General features: G+C 42.2%; 1 pseudogene; it reads left to right on the forward strand.

The window, feature by feature from the left end:
• The first annotated feature begins 320 nt into the window (after positions 1 to 320).
• LOC101568627 lies at positions 321 to 4,138 on the forward strand (annotated as a pseudogene).
• Positions 4,139 to 7,222: the final 3,084 nt, after the last annotated feature.

Below are 7,222 nucleotides of genomic sequence, written 5' to 3' on the forward strand. Positions count from 1 at the left end.
CTGTTTATCAATAAAACTTTGAAAAAAAAAAAAAGAATGCAGGATACTCATGGGACTGTCCCAGGGCTAAGCTTTCCTTCCAAGAAACAGCAAGTACAAGGCCAGGTGGGAACACAGAACCTTGTTCAAGGTCCCCTGTCACAGGAGGTGACCGATAAAGGACAGAAGTGTCAGTGCCCAAGGGCAGAGCTGTGCTGGGCTCATTCTCTCACGTTGCTGGGCCTGGATGGGGCTCTTGAAGCTACTGGAAGCTTTTCTTGGCCATGTCTGAGCTGACAGCTGTCCCAGTGTTCACTCTGTAGTCCCTGCAGGACTGAGCAATGGCGCAGAGTGGAGTGAAGGAGCAGCCTTGTCACTCTTCCCTGCTGCAGAATCCATGGCACGCTGAGCCCCAGGAAGTGATCTACGCAGAGGTGCGGCCCTCCAGTCGGAGATGCGGTGGGGTCTCCCCTGCCTTCCCCACATCAAGGCCATTCTTAGGCCTGCAGATGAGACCCACAGGAGAGGATGGTCAGAGGGACAGGCAGGCAACTCACCCTGAAGATCCCCAGGGCGTGACCTATACCCAGGTGAGGAGCTTCAAGCTCAGAGGGGAGCTAACCACAGCCCCTTCCTGCTAGGAGGATGATCCCCCAGCTGAGCGCAGTGTGTGCGCCTACCTGGTTGTCCCTGAGAGCATCGGAGACCTCAGACTACAGAGTGCTTGCGCATGTGGGCCTCAGAAGGGACAGGCACTGCCCTGGGCACACTCAGCTGAGGACCACGGACACCTGAGGGCTTCTGTGTGGGACTCTGAGGGATCCTAGTGTCACCTGACCCTGCAGTCCAAGGGAGCTGCCTTAACTCTTCCAAGTATTGAACAAGTTAGTAGTAAAGTAACTAAGACTGAGACAGGGAAATCACAAAGCGATCAAGTTTATCATCACATAAAATGCACACACTAAGCTTGTGCAGCATGTATCCTTTTGAGCAAATGAAGGTCTTAAACATACAAATAGAATCAGAGAAAACACAAAATATACAATGACTTACGTTTGCATGAAATGGTATTAATTTTGACTAAGTGAGAATGTAGGAAACAATGATCAGAGCAAACACTGGTAATTTAAATTAAAACAACATAAATATATTTAAAAAAACTATATAACCTCACAGATATATAGCTTTGCCTTTTTTTTTTTTTTTTTGACAATGGGAAAACACACTTTTATTTACAAAACTTCTTGGTGAGTTAAATACCTCTCCACATACAAGTGAAGGCAAGTAGACTGCTCAACCACAAATGGGAAGTAAATATGCTAGTGTAGTGTGGCCGCCGCTGGGTCAAAATGCAGGGTATCACTTGAGCTCAGAATTACCAATTACACCCTGAAAGGTTATTTCTTCAGGTAACCACTCAGAATTTCTGATGCTGTTTATAAATCCACTTTCATAATTAAATGAACAATTACTGTGTTGTCCATTCATTTCACCTTAATTTATTTATTTCTCTTTTTTTGGAATTGAATCTGCTTTTAATTTACTAGGATACATGAAAAAAATTCGACCCTTGGAAAATTTTTCTTCTGTTAATATTCCACTTCAGTTATCATGTACAAATCATACAAATTAGTGGGACTCAGTATGGTATCCCATATTATGCATACAGGTATACTGAGCAAATCCAGCCTCTCCCATATAATTTGATTCTATTTCTCATGTATTAGCAATACACCATAAAAGTGCTCAAAATGATATGATCTACCAACAATTGCAGTAGCTACACTCAAGAAATCAAGTCATTTAGATTTCATTTTCTCATAACTTACCATAGCTTTCCTTGTATCTCTCTCCCTAGTTGTTCAGTTTGACAATCTCTCACATAGACAATTTCAAGAATTTTCTATTTTCCTATTGTCTTGGTTTCTTACTATCTATCTTGCATACTATTGCCAACTGATCATAGAAAGGCAGTGATAGTCACAAGGGTCTCTACCATTCACAAATTAAGTCCAAGATTCTCTGCATGATGTATAAGAGTATCTATAATCTTTTTTCTATCAATCCCTGTACTCAATTCACCTGGCGCCTGAACCTTTTCGCAGTCCATGGTTTTCTACACTCAGATGTTATTGCCTTTCCACAAACATGCATCTGCATGTAACCTTTGATTATGATGATCTTTCTTCAGTTGTTTTTCCTTTCCTACCAACCCCTATTCCCCATCACCAAATAAGCATTGCACAGCAACCCATTATTGAATTTTAATGACTTTGTTTAGTGAAATTTTTTATCGATTCTGTATCAGTAAGGGCTTCACTACAGGAACACATACAACACAAGATGTGCAAATGTATAAGAAATTACAAGACTAACTTAGGATGGTCAGCCGCAGAGTTAGATGAGGAAGTGTTCAGAGGTTATCTGCACACCTGAAACTGGAAGATTCAGTCCAAGGTCTGGAGCTCACTGCTGAGTTCCATGCAAGTCTGTATCAGGAAGCCAATGAGTCTGTGATGGAAAGCCACTGAGTCTTCACCAGAAGGCTGAAGGACCCAAGGCAGAAGCTAAAGAGTCTACACTAGAGCCCAGGAGGCTAAATCCAAGATGACGGAAAAAAACTGGAGCTCCTCCAAAGAAATGGAACCCTCCATGCTTCCTCATTTCCTTCCTATATCCTTTAAGTGATGAGCCAGGCAAGTGTGGCTCCTCTACACACTAGGGAATGAAATTCTTGAGCCTATTCAAGTTAAGTTTCTAAACTTCTCAAGTTGACACAGTTGATTAACCACTACGATATCTAATTAGGGTTTTTTTTAAATTATTATTTTGTATTCTCTTTTAAAAATGAGCATTTTGTTTGATTCACTGGAGAACCTTCTCTTGGGTCTCTTCTTTTGTGCACGCAATTTGACCTGCCTACACTTCTGTCTTGGCATCAGTATCTGGTGTGTTTATCTTCATGCCTTACTCAGCTATGAATAGGATTTCACTCACTTTTCCTTTGGCACCTGGCACATTGCCTGGTATGGAATACATGCACAAGGACTGTTTCTTCAGGATTGGGTAAATTCTGAATTAATAAAGAATATATGGATATCCACTTAAATTTCTTGCCTGGGTCCAAGCTGTGGACCCTGCCCTGACCCTTCATCCCCTTTCAGAATCTGAACCAGAAAAGCAAACCTTTGCAGTTCCACGGCCACCACATCAACCCCTGCAGATACCAAAGATGATGCATGAAAACCAGTATCGGTCAGAACAGAGATTTCAGAGACAGCTGTCTGAACCCCGCCACTCCTTGCCCCCTCAGTCAGGGGTGCCGGGTATAACTATCCCAGTTACTACCAGCAACTGTCGGAACTGCTCACTACTGCTACTCCCCCCCCCCAGTCTCCTCAGGGATTCAAAGAAGAATACCATGGCCCGCTGTATGAATACGAGGTCCCAGGAATGCCAGGTCCAGCGGGGCATGGGTTCTAGTCACCAATGGGAATCAAGCAGGAGCCCCAAGATTACTGCGTTGATTCAGAAGTACCTCACTGCCAGTCATCCTACATGAGAGAGGGATCTTTCTCCAGTAGCCATGAAGGTTTTTCATATGAAAAAAATCCCCATTTGTACTTCGATCATAATTGTCTTGTGCCTGAGCAACTGGAAGGCAAAATCAAGCAGAAGCCGACCATGTATCGGAAAGGGCCCCCTGATCAGAGATGAGGCTCACTGTGACAGTTCCTGGTCACCCTGCTTGATGACCCAGCCAATGCCCACTTCATTGCCTGGACCGGTTAAGGCATGGAATTCAAGCTGATAGAACCTGAGGAGGTTGCTCGGTGCTGGGCATCTAGAAAAACTGGCTGGCCATGAACTATGACAAGCTGAGTCATTCTCTGCACTATTACTACAAAAAGGGCATCATGCAGAAGGTGGCTTGAGAGCAATATGTCTACAAATTTGTCTGCAACCCGGATGCCCTCTTCTCCACGGCCTTCCCGGACAATCAGCTCTTGCTCCTGAAGGCAGAGTCTGCATGCCCCCTGAGCGAGGAGGACACCCTTCCCCGACCCACTTTGATGACAGCCCCGCTTGTGTGCTGGATGCGGACCCCTGTGGCAGCCTCCCCTAAGCCGAAGGCTTTGCTTACAAAGTTCTTGAGTGACTGAGAGGCCAAACTCTGGAGCTGGCGGTTCCCATTCAGCAAACGAGGACAGTGGTTTTGTGTTCTTGGCTGTTCCTAAAGCTTGCCCTTTTAGCATTCCCGAGCTGGCTCTGGATGGACAGCCTTGCTTACACACAGACACCTTGGCTGGGAGGGGGAACTGGGAGGGGGAAAAGGCCACCCAGAATGGCGAGGTTCTGACAAGGCTTCTGGGAGAGATGGGAATGAAGCCTCCTCACCACTATGAACCATATATGCCAAGAAATGCCGTGCCCAAGTCTGTACTCGCAAAACAGGCCGAGGGTAAGACTGTCTGCCTTGATCATGGACAACTACATGCCTTTACACAGAAGGGCTCTGCTTTGCACAGTTTATTGAAAAAAGAAGTCATAAGCTGGTAGCAAAAGAGGTAGGATCCATGGGGGAGGTCCAGGACAGATCATTAAGGCTTAAAAATAAATCTTGGTTTGCAGAATGCTTCCGGCTTGCTGGGACATTCCTCCAGAAAAGGGACACTCAACACAGCTGTTATTCACTCCGGGGTTCTCAAAACCTAAACCACTGCTTCTCTTGGGAATCTTTCAGCTATGTGGTCACCAAATAGAGCAAGCGCCCTCACTCTTCCTAGTCACATGGTGAAGGCGGTTGGCTTTCATTTTAGAAGGGTGAAGAACACTTTTGAAAGTATTTAGTTTTGCTTTGATGCGGGGGTTGTTTTGTATTAGTGGTTGTTTTGGAAAAAGTTTATAAAGTGATTTTTGAAGTTTTGATATTTAAAGCAAAAAAAAAAAAAATGAACAAAAGAGATTTCTTACCTGTATACTGTATGCTAGATTAACCAGATAGCCAGGAGGCTAGAGAAGGTTTCACATAAAAAGTACCTAGATCTAGTATAATTTCATTTAGAACAAAAGGCTTAAATTCAACTTTAAAAAGTCATCAGGAAGGAAAAATGGTGTGAAAGGAAACTATTAGGAAAGAGGAAGGAAAACAGGTGGGGGAAAGGTGGTAAGGGAGGGTTATGGAGGAAGGGACATGATCAAAACATGTTACTTGAATTATTAAAATGGCACAATAAAAGGCAATATTATGCATAATTCATATAAACTAGAAATATATATATTAAAATAGTAACTCATATGTGTAGACAGGACCATGAAGGATATTCAAATAAAAGGCAAACAGTAAGTGGTGGGAAAGGAAAAATACGTGAAGTCTCCTGAAGGTAGAAATGTTGACACGCTTCCCACCGGCTTCTTTTGGGACACTACTGATGTAAAATAGAAAGATAAATTAGAGTGAGTTTTTGTGTATAGAGCTCCTTCAACTTGGAAATCATGCATATACTTAAATAAGCCACCTCCACGTTCGACTTTAATTCAATCTTTTTCTACTCCACTCCTTTGTGCACTTCTTTCACCCAGGTTTTGCATAAAAACCAAGCAGGGGGGCCTCTAGATTACAGACTGGAGTTTAATGAGATCAGAAGAAATGGATAACATTACTCCTTTCTCGTTAAGACCCTCTACTTCTGGAGGATTAATGTGGGAGGAGGCCATTTGGTATTCCTCTCGGATTGTTAGCCATCAAATGAGATATCAGGCTGCTAATGGCTTTTACACTCTCTCAGATAGCCAGTGGGTGTTTGACCTTTCGAAGTTTGGTAACATAATTGGTTGGCAATGTTTTCTCTTTCCCCCAGGGTTAGCAAAACTCTCAAAGACAATCAAGAGAAAAGGAAAGTTAAATATTTTCCTGGGGAAGAAAGGAAGAAGCCAATCACAAAAAGATCAGGGATGGATCAGACCAGGAGAAATCCGTCACTGCCATTGGATAAACAAGTGCGACTTGTTGGAGTGTATGCCCGTGGTATGATCTGCAGAGCCCTGCAAACATGATTCATGTGTTATTCAACTTCTATGCATTAAAAAGTTGATGTATTTTAGTGAAATAATAATTTAATGACTGACAGAATAAAGGATCGAGAACACAGTTTTCCTGACAACTCTTCTACTCAGTAATCATAGCATCTTTTCTTTTTAACCATCCTGAAGTTATTTTGAATTTCATTAGAACATAAAACAGCCATTGTCGCCTTTTTGGAATGAGGGAAATTTTTCTAACATCTAAAGAAACAAATTAAGTTGCTTTGTTGGTGACTCAGGGTTTAATGAATAAATAGTGGAATGATGTCCCGAAGTATAAATATCATTCTCGTGCTGCCATGTACAGAAAATAGATGAAGGACTACCTTGATTTTAAGGGGAAAAAAGCAACTGTGTCTCTAACACTGAAAACAACACCCAAATCTGTGCCATAGTCTGGAATGAAGTAAATTTTACTGTAAGAGTTAGTGCAAGTGATCTTATTTATTGAAGGCGGAACTCCATGAAGGGAAAGAGAGAGTATGTTGAGATTATGCAGCTCACCAATAAAAAGGCAGTCTCCAGGCCTGGTAGCTAGGAAAAAAAAAATACAGCTGGAGATGAATGGGCACTCTCTGGAGCCTTGCTACAGAAGAAAAATGAACTATTCTCTGTGATTGTAATGTTCAGCTTTAGTTACCTAGAGATACACAGAAATATTAACAATGGTTTAACACACTTTCAAACATAGAAATGCAGGCTCCTGCAATAACACAGAGACACTCATTTTTGGATGTTTATATGTAAAAACTCATATTCACTTTCAAAATAGACTTTTCTAAATTCTAAACTGTATGAGGTATGATGAGAACACACAGTGAGGGCCAGGGAGATAATTCAGTGGTTTAAGCGCCTGCCTGGCAAGCGCAAGGTCTTGAGTCAACCCCCAGCACCAAAAAGAAACAAAACAAAACAAAAAATAAATAAATAAAAAACACAGTGACCATTTAAATTTTAAAAATCTCTTACAATAAAAGACACTTTGCCATTAATACTCTTAAGATACTCCTCATCTTGAATAGTTACTCCATCATCCTTACCACTTTGTGAAGCAGTTCTCAAAGTCCGCTTTCATGAGTGCCTTTACAGCATGTGATTTAAAAATACAGCAAATACTGCTTCCAAGTGGCATCTTAGGGAGAGGCAAGCTTATGGAGAC

The sequence above is a fragment of the Octodon degus genome, unplaced genomic scaffold (genome assembly GCF_000260255.1).
Source record: "Octodon degus isolate 3935 unplaced genomic scaffold, OctDeg1.0 scaffold00018, whole genome shotgun sequence".
Lineage (NCBI taxonomy): Eukaryota > Metazoa > Chordata > Mammalia > Rodentia > Octodontidae > Octodon > Octodon degus.